Raw genomic sequence first — 16,824 nt, forward strand, 5'->3', positions numbered from 1 at the left:
ATTTAGGTTAGTTATACACTGGAATACTATTATTACTACCAATAACTGTTTAGTTTTATAAATATTTCTCTTTTAAGCCATTGTCTTCAGGGATTTTTGATCACAAGTTTTATTGATTCTTTGAGTAAATACTTATTGCATGTTTTTAATTTGTTAGACACTGTTCTGAACACAGGCGATGTAGGAATGAATATGACAGTGAGGCTCCTTCCTCACGTGGTACTTAACAGCCTTACTAAGGGGGATAGACAATACACAAGCAAAGGGCAAAGCCAGAAGCCAACTACTTAGAAAGAGCGTGTGCTATTTTCCTTATGCCATGTTGTCTTAACGTTTGAGTATCTAGCACAGTACCTCAGATGTAGGAGACATCCAATAAATCTTTGTTAAATATATGGAAAGAGTAAACATTTCCATCAAAAAATTCTACCTTTATTTTTAGCACTGAATCCCAAAATGATTGCCTAGGATAAGAGGTAAATAAATACAACAGCATTAGCTCTGCTTTAATGAGGATCTGAGTACTTTTAGGAGCTATCTAGGAAAACTCAGGACTTGTGTTTCAGTTAGAACCTATGTCAAGTTTCAGTCATGGGAAACAATCCACTTGGCTTTCTTTAGCAGAAGGAAATGTAATACAGGGAATTGAACATATTCAAAATTCTTGGAAGATTAAACCTGACCTCCTACAGATTGTGAATAAAGTATGAGGAGTCAGGGTGCCTAAGTTATCTGATAAATGTGTGGAGAATGACATCAGCAAGATGGTGAACTATGTGGCTCCTGACTTCAGTCCCCCTTGGCTATCTGTAGACAGGACGCCTTTGTGAAAATCCCAACATTGCTGGAGAGACTGGAAGAGGGCTTGTTAGGCTGGGACTCCGGGATGACTCCCAGAATAAATTACTAATCCTCCTGCCAGGAGGAGCCCCTCTGCCTCCTTCTGCTACAGTCAGAAACAGGGTGTGAATTAGGAGTTCACTGGTTAAACTGTTGACTTCAAGAACATATTCCCCTAGCTTCAGTGAAACAGGAAAGCACCACTGCCATCAGAACAGCCATGCAGCAGTTACACATCTGGAGACTGGACACTGAAACATGGCTGCAGAAAAGTTTCCACCCCCACAATCCTATTTTCAAAAGCAATAGTAGAAGCAGCCGAGAAAACAGTCCCTCCATCACAGCCGTTTCCTAAATCTACTACACGTGCATCTAATTGGGAAGATTGATTTGCAAACCAAACTCTGGCTTCAGGGAGCCTGGAGAAAGTAGTTCTTAATCATCTAACCTCTGTACAACAGAAAGGAAGTAGAATGGAGGATGGGTGCCAGTTTCTTATATCCACATAGTCTTTTTTAAAAAGGATTTTATTTATTTATTCATGAGAGAGGCAGAGAAATAGGCAGAGGGAGAAGCAGGCTCCATGCAGGAGCCTGATGTGGGACTCGACCCCAGGACTCCAGGATCACACCCTGAGTAGAAGGCAGACACTCAACTGCTGAGCCACCTAGGTGTCCCTATATCCACATAGTCTTATGCCCTTTTTACCCAAATGCAGTGTTCACCACTTGGCAAAGCAATTTGGAAACTTAGAAATGCAGGCAATGAAGTAGTTTTTGGTTGACATTAGTCAGATACACTTATTCTCTGATCAAGGAGGGGTTGTGTTAGCAGCTTCTTGTGTAAGAAGGTTCTTGGGCCTGTGTTTGTCCCATGATGCTTCTGTCCTCAAAGAGAAAGAACTGTGGGTTAGATTATTCCCTGGGAGGAAGTCCTTTGAAGAATCCAGTGGAACCAAGCTTGTGAGCAGCAGTGAATGATAGGCTTTTAAGAAGCCTGAGACTGTGGGACTTAGGGAGCCTCTTACCAGCCACCAACTTCAAGAAGATGAAGGATGCCTCCAGGGCCTTTTCTCTGCATCGCAGCTCTCTCATGTGAAAAGTTTATTTGCAGAATTGACTTGACATGAGATTTAGATTAGCCAATGCAGATAGGAAGGTTATACCTTATTTTTCGGAAAATTGAGCTGAGAAACTTGAGAGCATTCCATGCTATTTGAGGACACAATCCTTTTCCTTCCTTGAGTTCTTATAGAGAGATTCTGGCTTGACTTTGGATTTACATGTGGATGTTTATTAATTTGATTCTCAGTCAACAGGTGTGTATTTCATGTAGGTACTAATCACCAATCTAGGGTTCTCATTTTTATTTATTTATTTATTTTTTTAGTTCTCATGTTTCTTGAGTAAGGATGAGTGCTAGAAGGTCTCTAAGCCAAAGATTCCTCATCTGTAATGTGGCATTAAAGATAGTCACATCACAGGGCACCATGGTGGCTCAGTTGGTTGGGTGTCTGATTCTTGATTTTGGCTCAGGTCATGATGTCAGGGTTGTGAGATCCAGCGCCACATTGGGCTAAATGCTGGGCTTGGTGTCTGCTTAAGATTCTCTGTCTCTCTCCCACGGCCCCTCCCTCCCTTTCTCTCTCCCTCTTAAAAAAAATAGTCATATCATAAGGAAGTTGGAAGATTGCATGAAAACACCTATGAAAGCACTTAGTATATTTCCTGATGTGTGTTTAGCACTCAGTAAATGAAAGCTTTGATCCCTTACCTAGACGATTCTTCTCTTGATGAATAGTATGGTGACCAGATCTGTGGGGGCCACCAAATACCTTGCCTCAGTCTATGCCTGTGCTTTTCTGCCCATTTCTTTTGAAAAATCAAGGCACTTTAACAAAAGTATTAGTGATGATTAATGGCCATACCAGGGGAGGAGATTAAATCACTTTAGTATAATTTGTTTCAGAAGGCAGGAAAGACTTCCATATGAAATGGTTAAAATAAAGAAACAAGATATTTACAGGAATACTTTTAGTTGTATAGGAAATTTACTTGTGGAGGAGAACCCCTTTGTGACAATAGCTGATATCTTTTTTTCTTGCTTGCTTGCTTTAGTCTAAGATAATTCTCTAGAGACAGCATGGTAGAGGCTACATGGCCCCATGGAAAATCCTCAGAGTAAGGCTAAGAAAATTTGGTTTCTATAGCTGTTTCCAACATTTACTAGCTATATAACCTTAACACAATTACTTAATGTCTATAAACTTAGGTTTCTTCATCTGTAAGATGGAAATAATAATAATTTGCCAATTTCCCAGAATTCTATTGAATGTTAGTGGCACCTAATGTCCCTCCTCTCTAGAACTACCCTCCTGTGAGACCCTATCTTAGCCTATTACCCCAAGAAAATTTCTCCTTCTTGAGACCTGACTGAACCTATATGTTCCAGTCCCATAGGGCCTTGCTATGAAGCAAGTGAATCATAAAATGTATGTGAACTTGGCTTAATATGGTATCCTTCCCAATGAAACAGATCAAAACCTACCCCCAAAAAACTGAATAATAGTGTAATTTCAGGAAAATTTGAGTCAAAGGGGTTTTGGGGGCTTCAGTGGTTTTCTAGGACTGCCATAACAAAGTGCCACAAACTGAGTGGCTCAAAACAACAGAAATTTAGCCTCTCAAAGATCTGGAGGCTTAGAAACCTGCAATCTGGGTGCTGGCAGGGTCATGTTCTTTCTGAAGGCTTTAGGGAAGATCCTTCCTTGCCTCTTCCTAGCTTCTGGTAGCTCCTAGCAATTTTGCATTCCTTTGCTGGTAGCCACGTTGCTCCAGTCTATGTAGGTGTCTTCATATGGGTTTCTTCTCTGGGTCTCTGTGTGTCCTCTCTTCTTAAAAGGACAGCACTCATGGGATTTAGGGTTTACTCTTATCTATCTTAACTGTATCTGTGAGACCCTATTTCCAAATAAAGTCACATTCTGAGGTCCTGAGTAAATATTAATTTTGGGGAGACACCATTCACCCCACTACAGGGAACCTTGAAATGTGTGCTAATGGGGTGATGTGTGCTTTCTTGGTAAGATAAACTCTAGATCGGGTATGTGCTTCTTTGAGGAGCAGTGCTGCCTTATCAACTCTCCTGTTCTCACCCCTTCACTCAAACCTGTTCAAAATTTTTTGTCTCTGTTGGCTCCCTACTCTAACCAGAAACCTGGGTTTCCCCTTGGACTCATTCCTTGCCCTCATTGTTACCTCTTCCCCCCGCCACGCCATTCCAACCAGTCTTCAAGGGCTGTGCATTCTTTCTCGAAAGACACAGTTGAATCTCTCCCCATATCTTAGCCATTCTTAGCCAGCGCCAGCTCCTGCACAGCATCTTAGACACTGTATGACCCTCAGAGCTAAGCCCCCTAGTCTTGTTCTCATCTCCACATTGCCTCCTTTAGAATGGCAAATCAGGTTACTCACATCCCTGATGATAGTCCTCCAGTACTGCTTATGATCTCTCAGCTGCTTTTCATATCACTCCCTCTCTTAGGTCCTCACTTGTGTGCTTCACTCCAGTCACACTAAACACCTTGCTCTTGCTTACCTCCCAAGCTCATCTTGCTCTTCCTCACCTCCACTGTGTGGCACAATGCGCTATGTCAAGCTTGCCTGGCTTGCATCTGTTTATCCATGCACACTCCTCTCCAGCCCCATTTTCTCTTTTAAAGCCACCCCTGATGATTCTCAAGCAGGGTTAGGCATACCCTTCTTCTGTATACATTTGATACTTCTCATCTGTATGCACAGTTGGCTTAACCCATGGATTTTCTGGTCTCTCACTCTAGATTTCTTCATGGCTTGTACCTTTCTTCTCCATATTCCAGGTATCTATACCCCAGACACCAAACACAATACTAGCCAAATAGTAGGTGGGTATATGAAATGCTTGTCAAGTGAGTAAAATGAGGTCTTCCTGACAGAGTTTAAAAATAATAACCGGCCAAATCAGGGCCACTCTGTGGCTCATTCATATGCATCTTTGGCTCTTTGTAATTTCTAGTTTTGACATTAGAATATTCAACATTCATTCTCCAGGATCCACTGTGGTCATGCCATCTTTTTGTTTAGTGGTAGCTGCATACATGGCTATAGAAGCATAAGCAGTGCTCAGCTGAAAACTGTTTACATATGTAATATCTTCATATTTTATTTATATGGCTATATTTTCCTAACTAAGGGAAAAATACCCAATAAGTTAACTTTCCTGAGGGGAAATATCTGAGCCTAGAGCGTTTTAACAATGGGACACATCTGGAAAGCACCCCTAGCCAAGGGGTTGCTGATAAGTATATCAGTGTGCTTCTCAGGAATTGCCTCAAAGCTCCAGATCTGATTTTTATTGCACTGCCCCCTTGAATTTCCAAGCATATCTGCAAGCTGGATCACTTTCTTTCTGGGAGTCTGAATGGATGCAGAAAGAAGGTACTGACCACGAAGCATTAGCAGTATGTACTATGGTATTCTGGTGCGGAATTGCTACATGCTTTTGATGCATTGGAGCCTTCATTCACCGACTCTACAGCATTTGTGAAGTCCTCACTGTTTATCTAGCCCTGAATCTGGCACTGTAAATATAGGGGAAAGAAAGAAGACTAGAAGAGCTTGCAACAGAACCAGATTGTCTTCCTGTACCTTCAGTGATACTTGCACAATGCTAGTCACTTTCCTGGTCATTCCAGAGCTTTGCTTATCTGTAGATGTAAACACAGTCTGGAAATAGTGATCTGGTGGTCGGGATGCTAATCCTCATGTTGAAGATGCCAGTGATTCCCTTTTTTGTCATTCAATATATATAGCCATATAAGCCCTAAATCTCTGACCTTGCAGCCCTTGAAAAGAATGATATAATGCTACATGGATGGCATGGAAAGATGTGCCAGATGTAGAATTAAGGGAAAAACAGCATATGTAAATGTAATACAAAACCATTTTGTTTTGCAGTACTGGTGAAATGTTGTTCAGAGACCAGCAGCATCAGCATTACCCAGGAACTTGACAGAAATACAGTTCTCACAGCCTTTGCCGTGCAGAAGCTTTTTATCTTGATGAAGTCCCTATTGCTTTTGTTTCCCTTGACTTTCTAGCCTCACGTTTTGCCTAGCGGATCACAAACTCTGGATGTGTGGCTGGCAATATGACCTCCAGGTGGTCATGCTATTGTGAACCTTGTTGCTATAAACATTGTGGTACATCTGCCCCTTTGAATCACTATTTTTGTTTCCTTTGGATCAATACCTAGTAGTACAATTGCTAGGTCATAGGATAGTTCTATTTTTAACTTTTTGAGGAACTTCCATACTGTTTTCCAGAGTGGCCGCATCAGTTTGCATTCCCATCAACAGTGTAAGAAGGGACCCCTTTCCCCGCGTCTTCACCAAAAATCGGTTTTTTATGTGGTTAATTTTAGCCCTACTGACAGTGTGAGTTGGTATCTCATTGTGGTTTTGATTTGTATTTCCCTGATGAAAAGTGATGTGGAGAATTTTTTCATGTGCTTGTTGGCCATGTGTAAGTCTTCTTTGGAGAAATGTCTGTTCATGTCTTCTGCCCACTTCTTGACTGGATTGTTTGTTTTTTGGGTGTTGAGTTTGATAAGTTCTTTGTATATCTTGGATACTAGCCCTTTATCTGATGTGTCATTTGCAAATATCTTCTCCCATTCTGTAGATTGTCTTTCAGTTTTGTTGACCATTTCCTCTGCTGTGCAGAAACTTTTTATCTTGATGAAGTCCCAATAGTTCATTATTGCTTTTGTTTCCCTTGCCTTTCTAGACGTGTCTTGCAAGAAGGGTCTGCAGCTGAGTTCAAAAAGGCTGCTGCCTGTGTTCTCCTCTAGGATTTTGATGGATTCTTGTCTCATTTAGATCTTTCATCCATTTTGAGTTTGCCTTTGTGTGTGGTGTAAGAGAATGGTCCCAGTTTCATTCTTCTGCATGTGGCTGTCCCAATTTTCCCAACACTATTTATTGAAGAGACTGTCTTTTTTCCATTGGATATTCTTTCCTGCTTTGTTGAAGGCGAGCTGACCATAAAGTTGAGGGTCCATTTTTGGGTTCTTTATTCTGTTCCAGGGATCTGTGTGTTTGTTTTGTGTCAGTAGCATACATGATGATTATAGCTTTGTAATACTGTTTTAAATCTGGAATTGTGATGCCTCCAGCTTTGGTTATTTTTTTCAATATTACTTTGGTTAATCAGGGTTTTTTCTGGTTCTGTGGAAACTTTAGAATTGTTCATTCCAGCTCTGTGAAAAATGCTGGTGTTATTTTGATAGGGATTATACTGAATGTGTAGAGATTGCTTTGGGTAGTATAGATATTTTAACAATATTTGTTCTTCTGAGCCATGAATATGTACCCACTTCTAAAGAAGTCTGGGGGTGATGTAACATCCAAACCAGCTGAGAGAAAGGGGTGATTCCCCAAAGAAGAATGGAAGTGTTGATACAAGAACAAGGTAAAATAGATGTGAAAGTGACAGGTAGTGTTCTATTATTGTGCAGCGCTTCCAACCCAATCTTCTCATTGACTTCTTTGGAAACCAGGCTAAGTGATTTGTCCAAGGGCACAATAATAAATAGCAGAGCCAAGATTTTCTAATTTCTGCCCTTCTGCTCTGTCCTCTCTACTGTGTTACCTCCACCTTCTTGAAAACCAAGAATGAATAAAACATTAAGCTTCTATAATACTTGATTATCACTGAAATGCCTTCTTAAACATGCTGCATTTCACGATATTAAACTTAAAGGAACTATAATTGCACATCTATCATCTTTGACGCTCCTACATTAACTGCCCAGAGTAAGAAAACCACATTCCTTCTGTGATAGTAATCCTTGCTACTCCTCTCCTCCTCTTTGGAGAAACAAGTTAAAGCTTGACAAAGTGTAGCTGCTGATCTACTTGGAAGAAGTTTGAGCCCTAACCAGGTGATCCCATGAATGAGGTGGATGCCCTATGGAGAGAGGGGCTCACACCAGCCTCTGATCTTCATTTGCGGCATATGTTATCCCAAGAACTTGATTAATAGTCTAGACTAGGTCCTCCCTTTGGGCGGGCTTGTTGCCCTACCAATTTTCCCAGGCACAGCGATATCCCTGTGGACAGGTACAGGCATGCATCACAAATCTGGAGGCTTGCCTAAAAAGTATGTCTGCTGTTTGTGAAGGGGCAATGTAGCAATTACCTGTGAGTAATGCAGTGGCAGATCTTCTATGAGAAATTAAAGCTGAAAAAGAGGGCTTTCCTCTCCTTGGATGGATATTGGGTGAACTAACTCCCAAGAGTTAGGGAACTCTTTCTTCTCCTTTCCCCAGATTCAGTCCCTTTCTCCCCAAAGATCCTTTCTTGGGCACCCCACTTTGGCATTCAACAAGCCATGAGAATAAGAAAGAATTGGCTAGAAGTAAACCGACTGCTAGCTCATAGCAATTGAAAGTTTTCTTTTGATGGTTCTGGTTCCAGGGAAGAGAGCTGAAGATTACATTCTAGAGCCTGCCCCCTTCGAAGAGCAGCAGCCTGGCTTCAGGTGGCTACAGCAGCAGGTAAGGAAAGACTGGTTGTTCTTACCTTTTGTTTTTCATAAAATGTAACTTTAAGGCAAATTTAATGTTAAATGTCAGTATATTAGACATAGTAGAATCACCAAAGGACTTAAATAATATGATTCCATCTGTAAACCACCCTTGACTAATGAGAGGATTGGTTCTGTTATTGGAGAACCTGTCTCATGATTTCTTTTGGGGGCAGGGGGTGCCTATATTATAGTCATTGCAGTTAATGCCAGGAAGAAACTCATGTCTTGATGAATTAGACACCATTTGTGTTCTCTGGATTTTCATTTGTAGTGTGCATGTTTATATATAATATATATATATGTATGTATGTATGTATTCTGTACTCTAGACACACAGTCACATTTGTTAAGAACATTCACAAAAACACAGATGAATATCTGATCAGAGGATAGATCCCCTTTGATACATTGCTTTATTCTAAGTTTTCCAAGCAATTGAAAATCAATTGACTTCTTGTAAGATAAGCAGCATGAGTTGTTTAGAAGGAAGTTATTAGGAGTCTGAGAAATATCAACTAGGTTGTCAGTTCCATTAGTACAGTTACTGTTTACCCTCTGGATGACAGAAAAAGACTTTTATGTGTGTTGGGGTCATGTACTTCTTTATAAGGAATATAACTTAGTAAAACTAGTCAAAAAACTATAAAGTGAATATGATGAGCTGTTACAGAGTTTGTCATAACCAGTTCCCAACTGTTATAAAATATGATGCATGTGTGATTAAAGGAAGTAATAAAGTGTATATGGAAAAGAACAAAATGGAGTTTTATGAGAATTTTTAGGTCTACTTTTTAAAAGCAAGCTGTTTGTGTGTCAGCAACCAGAGAATCAATTCTCAGAGAAAATATTTGTGAATTGTGTGATTACCTCAGCTTAAAAAATGACCAAATATTGCGGTTATCTCTTGTTTGCTGGGGGGAGTGGGGGATATAGAGAGAAGGGGGGAGATGAGGGAGGGGGTACGTTTCTCACGTGCTTGGTTACAGACTGGTTTATTTTAAAATGCAGCTCTGTAACCACTTATTCTGCAGACAGTCTGCACTCTCTGTATTCTGGGCACTGTGCTAGGTTCTGGACTATACATGCCACGCTCAATTTCTTCTTCAGTGACTTTTGCCTACCTCTCATTAGTGTCACCAACAAAAAGACAACCACAGAGTTTTAGTACAATTACTTTAACTGGACTCCTCGGGTGGCCTGGTTACCTGAACTGCATATATGCCGATCTGCTAGAAAAATATATATTGTCTTCCAGTTGGAAATGATACCCTGTTGAAAATAAACAGTACGTCCCAAGCTTCCTTAAAATCCAGCTATCTGAGGCCAAGAAATAATAGAGCACTACTGTTAGATTTGTATCCTGTTTGTGATTCCTGAGTTTTCTGGGTAAGTGAGGCTCTGATTGCTGACTGGAAGCTTGGTTTAGAGGCATGCAGGCTGTAAGGCAGGGGCAATGCCTTGTCTGCCAGGCTCTCTCCTCGAAACCCTGTGGGCTTGAGGAGTAAGGAGAAGGTGGGGAACTTGCTCCCTCGGGTGTCTCTCAGGGGACCTTCTTCACTTTGTATCAGCTGTGAACAGCCCCTGCACCCTCAGCAGATGTGATTGAAGCTCCTTGCATGCTAGCCTGGGACCCTGTCCTGCTGCCAGGGGCTGGCTCCTCAGCTGGTTTGAGGCAAACCCAGAAGCGAGGTGGAGAGGTGTGAATGCTGCCTCATTATCAGCACATGCTCTTCTTTTTCACTTCTTCCCCGTGGCTGCATCTTATGTTAGTTGCTGTAAATAGCACCATTGCCCCACTCTGGACGCTAAGTTTGTCACTGGTGGTCCCTTAGCTCTGCATGGCTCCTCGTTCTGGTGGGAAATGCTGCCATGCATGAAATAAAACAGAGGATGAAATCTGCAACAACACAAAAATAATAATAGCACCTAACATCTGTGAGAACTGGCTGTGTGCTGAAGGCTTTATAAACATAACCTCATGTTCTCAGAATCTCTTTATTCTTTATAATCACCCATGAGGTGAGGACTATTGGTATGCCCATTATACAGATAAAGAAACTGAGGCCCGACCATTTACTTGCTGCTAGTAGTTCAGACCTAAGTGCCTGACTCCAAAGCATTTAACAACAGCCTGTGATGAGAGTGACAATAGAATTTAGCTTAAGTGCTGGCCAAGAGAAGACAGTGCAGACTGATGATCAGGGTGCTTAGGCAGATGCCCTCTCTGGCCCTCTTAGCTTTCCTGCTCTTTTGTGATGCCTCTGGAAAGGTCTATTGGAGACCACCAGGGAGACCAAAGGGTTTGCTCTGCTGCCTGTGGCTTCTCTCTACAAGTGGCTTGTCATACCTCCCTTTGAGGTCTGACAACCAGCATTTATCTTGGTCTTTGTTTACAAACAGGGGCCATGCATCCTGTTCTTTCCCTGCTATTTGGGGCTGACTTTAATTTTAAAGGAGCATATGTTCCACTTCCACTCTGCTGGTGTTTTTGGACACAGACTTTAGCCTTAAGAGGCATCAGGGAATGCTCATAACCAGTTCTTTTCCTTTCCTTCATTTCAGTTCGTATTCTTCAGAGCTTAACTAGGACCAAAAGGAATTCTCCTTTAGGGATGGTCTCTGTTTTGTCGATTACCACTCCCCATACCTGTTGGAAACTACTCTGAGAAAGAGTTTGGAAAGTCTCCAGGCTGTTTACCCATGGGCTCCTGATTCCATGAGTCATTTCATAGGCTCATTTCTGAGGGGGTACTCTCACATTTTGAACCCCTTCCTATTTTCAACCTATAGGCAAATTCTTCTATAATCTGGATCTTGTCCAAAGAGAATAGGGTAGGGCTCAGATCAGCCCCTGCACCAAGCCCATTGGATGGCCCTTTGGTTACCTCGAGCAGCTTATCAAAACTCCATCCCCTTAGACTTCTTACAAACTACTTTTAATGTGTAACTTGGCAATGAGTTAGTGAAGTATCACCTTCTTTGAAGTTTGCCTTCAAACTTGCTTTTTCCAGTTTCAAACGGTTTCCCTTACTGTGCGCTTATTGGAAGAGAATGAAAGAGTTGGAAGTTTGAGGCGGCAGAAAGAAAGAGGACTGATATTAATTGAGCACGTCCTGTGTGCTGGGTACTCTACTAGCTTGCTACATAGGATACGTATTTAATCCTGATGGAACCTGGTAAGGTATAAGGGCCCATGTACAGTTGAAGAAACTAAAGTTTCAAAGAAGTTAAGCTACTAGATGGAAGTGTAATACAAAGGTGGGACCGAATTCAAAGCCTGGGTCCTTCCGTTGTTCCATACTGCCTCCATCGTGTCACTTTGAATATGAACCCTTTCCCAGTGGATAGAGTATACTCAGATCTTCATGATCCTGGGATTTAGATATGTGATACCTAATTGGTAGATGAGGAAACCAAGACTCAAAGGATATTGCTTGGGTTAATGGAGATCAGCTCCTGCTAAGCCTTGATAATTTCCTACTCCATCTCAGACAGCTGACTTCCTGCAGCAGTGGTGTTCACATGAGAAATTTTAACCTCTAGGATCCTAATTAATGTAACCTATTTGTCTCACTTTTGATTTTCCAGACTTTGATCTTAGCAATATGTGTTTGCTTCCATATGCCCTACTCTGTGTTTGTCACATAATTTTATTTTAGAAATGCAAGTCAGTGTCAGTGAGATTAAATACTTATCACTTACACTGATACAGTTTCTGTCTTGTTACTCAGGCCAATTCCTTGTTCTTGAGCATTTGAGATGGCCCAAAGAATACAACCTCATTTCTTCCTTTTGGTTTTTCTTTTGGAGGGTATGGTTTCCAAAGAGGAAATTGCTAAGTCCAATAGGAAAGCAAATTTTATAGCTCTTATAAAAAATTTCCAGACTGCTTTCCTCAGAAACCTCACATTGTCACCAGCAACCAACAAACATGGAGGTTCGTTTTCCTCCGATTCCAGACTGGCCTGCTCTTTATTGAGCTGAATTTATTTATATTTCTCTTCTCCAAAAGCGTTGAGAGTACTGATCTTCAGGAGTCTTCTCACCACTGAGCCTTCTACCTCAGGACTGACGCTGAGCCAGCTAACCACACAGTTCTCCAGTCAGAGTAGTGGAGACCTGAGATGCCATATTCCATGGCTTAACGAAGTTAGAGGGGAGAATAACAGGTATGGAATGAGCTGAGGAGTAAAGAGAAATAATAAAAAACTTGTGATAAACAAGTAGGTCAGAGAAATAATAGAGGATATGGGAAAATTAGCCTCTTGGGGATGTGAAATATAGTTATTCATTTCTTGGTTATTGTGGTAGCCAGCCTCCAAGGTGGCCCTGGCCCCTGGCCCTGATAATTAATAACCTTTGTAGTCCTCTCCCACATCCTATCAGAGTTGATCTGTGTGCCCAGCGGAATACAGGACAAATGATAATATGTCATTTCTGATATTAGGCTATAAAAGATGTCATGGTTTTCATTTTGGTCACTTTCTTCTGTTCTTGGATCACTCACTCTGAGGAAAGCCAGCTGTCAGGTTGTGAGCCACACTCTGGAGAGGCCCATGTAATGAAGAACATGGTGGTGACAGCATTCTAACTGCAGTGAAATCCCAAGTCACACCTCTGTCGGGAAACCTGAACCATCTGCTTGACTCTGTCCCTGTTAGACCACAAATACATGTCAGTTATCTATTGCTGCAGAATGAACCACTCCCAAATAAGAGTGATTCTCTTGTGTTTGGGGCCACAAATAGGAAGATATGGAACAGCTGGGATGGCTAGGACTCTCCATATGGCCTTTCATGGTGGGCCTTATCACAGTACAATATCCTCCCAGTAGCAGTAGAACAAGGATAGAAGCTATAAAGCTTCCTGAGGTCTGGGTTCGAAAGTTGCACAGTATCACTTCTGCTACATTCTATTGGACAAAGCAAGTGAAAAGGCCAGCCCAGATTCAAAGGGTGGGAGAAATAGGTGCTGCCTCTTAATGAGAGGATTAGTAGTGTGTGGGCATATTTAATCCATCAAGTCTACCTTCTGGCTATAAATATTTAAATTTGTCCCATATACAAAATATACCCCTCTCCCCTAAGGCCCCTGAAGTCTCATCCAATGACCACATCAGGTTTGATGTCCATGGTCTTGTGACCTGCATCTGGTCCAGACAGAGATAGGGTTTCTCTTGTGTAGCTCCTCTTCCACCAGAGATCAAGTTTGCCTTCCATCCTAGCAAATCCTAGGTTCTGTTTATGTCCTCTAAATTGTGTTTGTAAACTAAATCATACATCTGACTACAGTGTTGAAAGAGGGACGTGTAACTCTGATAGATATCCCTATTCAAAAATAGAATAATAGGAAGAAATAGCAGTAACTGGTCCAGAGCATTTCTGAAATCTCCCTAGGTTCCTGGATATCAGGTTCCCCTAGTCCAGCTGGCAGAGTGCCTTGATTAGGCTCTGGTTCTCTTCTTGACTCAACCCCTTTGGGTTCTTGGTTATATCTTCTGAGATGTCTTTTCTTTTTGAGAATAAATAGCTAGTGTTTATAGTTAAGTAGCTTTCTCAGCCTACATCCTGACTGTAGAAAGTTGGCAGTCTGGAGATAGCCTATCATTTTAAACTATTACTCCAATCTGATGGAACTCATTTAAAAACTTTATGGGTTTTCTACATATCTCATTATTGTTCATTCCATTAGACAAAATCCATATTCCCAGTTCTTTTTGGGACTGGCCTTTCTCTACAATAATGCTATCTAATAAAAATACAATACAAATCACAAATGGGAACCACATATGTATTTCTTTTTTAATTCTAAGAACCACAATTTAATAGTAAAAAAAAAAAGTGAAGGTAATTTTAGTAATATACTTCGTTAAACTCACTAGAGCCAAAATATTATCATTGGAACATTAATTATATTAATTAGATATGTTGCATTTTTTAATGCTAGCTTTTTGAAATCCAGTATGTATTTTTTACTTGTAGAACATCTTAATTCAGACTAGCCACATTTCAAGTGCCCAGTAGCTATGTGTGCCTGTATTGGGCAGCCCAGCTTGATTACTCAGAGCTATTTTGGGATTAGGCTTCTATAAATCTTCGAAGCCCTTTGTCTAGTTGAGAGGCCCTACTCAGCACTTCCTAAAGCCTTTTTGAAGTCTTAATTAAGGGTCTTACACTCCTTTCCTTGATTAGTCTTCACCCTGTGACCATCTCTTCCTCTGAGAATCCTTTGCCAGCTGGAGAGAATGGAAATGAGGAGCAGTTTTACTTTCCTACCCAGCAAATCCTGAACCAGCCTCCTTTCTTCTACAAATCCAGTGGTTCCTGCTTCAACTCATTTCTCTCTCTTCTTGTAACTTCTACTGTGTGAGGGTAAAATATCCATTGGTGCTTTTAGCATTCTGCCCAGAAATCTCTTTAGCCAGACCAACCAATTTATTAGATCTATTTTTTAAGCTTACAAATGACTGCAGATGACAGTTTTGCTGATTGTTTCAGCAGTAAGGGTTGCCCTTTTTCCAGCCTCCAAAAACAATTTCCTCGCTGCCCTTCCAGCCTCTCCCTGCCATCTGGTCCCAAAGGCAATGCCACATGTTATAAGTTTTTGTTTGGCAGCACCCTACTCACCAGTTTCTGTTTTAGTTAATCATTGTAGAGTAACAGACAACCCTAAAAAATAGTGACTTTAAACAACAGATTATTGTTTCTCATGGTTCTGTAAGTTGATGGCTAGTTTGACCACTGGTGTTACCTAGGCTTATTCATGCACTTAGCTTCAGCCTGAAGATTATGAAGACTGGGGGTGGGGCTCAGTTGGGACAGCTGGGGCAACAGGGCCTCACTGGCTCCATGGGATCTTTCATCCTTAAGGAGGCTTGGCTTTCTCATATGTTGGCAATGGCGTTCTAAGGGTAAAATCTTGAATGCACAAGTACTTAGAAAGCCTCTACTAATGTCCATTTGCTGATTGCATTGGCTAAAGTAAGCACACAGCCAAGGCCAGAGTCAACGTGAGAGGAAGCGACACAAGTGTACGGGTCCTGGGAGGCATGATTAGCTGAGGAATCACTAGTGTAAAGCCTCCTGTGCTATATCTTCTAGGTATCTTACGGATTATGTTAGGTGATTTATACGAAAAGCACTTAGAGTCTCACAGGCAGATACTGGAACTTGGTTCTAAAGGTGCTTTTATTTTAAGTTTGGAGAGATCCATCCATGCTTGTTCTATTTATGGTCTAGCAAGGAACAAAGGGTTGAGCAGATGGGACAGGTTATATGTCAGATAGTATACAAAAAGCTTCAACTATGTTATCTCATTTCATCCTCAAAGCTGTCCATTTTACAGATGAGGAAGTGAGTTATAGAGAATCTAGTTAACAGCCCAAGACCATCCAGCAAATTAGAGGTGAAGCCAGAGCCTGAGTCCAGGCTGCCTGGCTCTGGGGCTCATGTTCATAATCACTGTCCCACAGCTGTCTAAGCTCAGGGAAGGCAGAAGAGACAGGGAAAGGGTAGAAAACACGGCCTTGTGTGCAGAAGAAAGCAGCGCAGAATGCCAGAGTCTGTGTATATTCTTTTCAGGTGTTTAGTCCTTTGGGTTTTCTGCATAAACTGTTCTTCTAGAACCCTCTTCTCTGGTGACCAGCTTTCTCAGTTAAGGCTGATGTAAGGCTATCTTTTTCTGGTTGATCTCACTTGATTCTCATATCTGAACCAAGCTTGTTAGATTGCAAATATTCTGACGTGTTGTGAAATAATGACCTGAACACTGGCAAGAGAGCATGCTGTGTCTCAGACCTTGGCAGAGCTCCTGTCATGCTGGTGGCAAACACACAGGTCCCAACAGAATAGAGGCACTCTGGTTCTGCTCCTGCCACATTAGGATTTATGACGTAGGAAGGTGCCAAGTTGGGTGTAGGGTGAGAAAAAGAAGCAGCTCACATTTACAATAATCTTTTTTAAAAATCCGCCCAAATGATACTGGAGTTGTACTTTAAAGAGTTTAGGGCAGATACACATTTTGGGAAATGATGGGAGAATGTTAAAGATATAAACCAAGGTAGAAGTAGTATTATGTAGTGTGTGTATAAAGAGAATAGTTGTTGAATGAGGCAAGATCCGTGCTATTTGACTGTTTTTAGATCACTTTTTGTGTGTGTGAACACAGAAAGGCCTGGGTAATTAATGTGTCTTCAGGTATCAGAAGAAGATTTATGAGGTTGAAAAAACACGGAGGCCACCGATGCTGCGTATACATAAATGGTTGTGAGCCTCACATACCTTAAGTACCCTGAGTTGGAAGCCTATCCGGTGAACAATGAAGTGAGCTGTTTCTAGGTTAATTTCTGTTGAGAGTG

General features: G+C 41.4%; 1 protein-coding gene across 1 annotated transcript in view; it reads left to right on the top strand.

Annotated features, from left to right (window-relative positions):
- Positions 1-8,037: 8,037 nt before the first annotated feature.
- The window catches only part of FRMD6 (FERM domain containing 6), a 232,547-nt gene continuing 223,760 nt past the window's right edge, over positions 8,038-16,824 (top strand). Inside the window, exons 1-2 of the mRNA XM_072838548.1 lie at positions 8,038-8,080; positions 8,357-8,436. The gene's annotated coding sequence lies outside the window, so the exon portion shown is untranslated. The remainder of the gene's footprint in view (positions 8,081-8,356; positions 8,437-16,824) is intronic.

The sequence above is a fragment of the Canis lupus genome, chromosome 9, assembly GCF_048164855.1.
Source record: "Canis lupus baileyi chromosome 9, mCanLup2.hap1, whole genome shotgun sequence".
Taxonomy (NCBI): domain Eukaryota; kingdom Metazoa; phylum Chordata; class Mammalia; order Carnivora; family Canidae; genus Canis; species Canis lupus.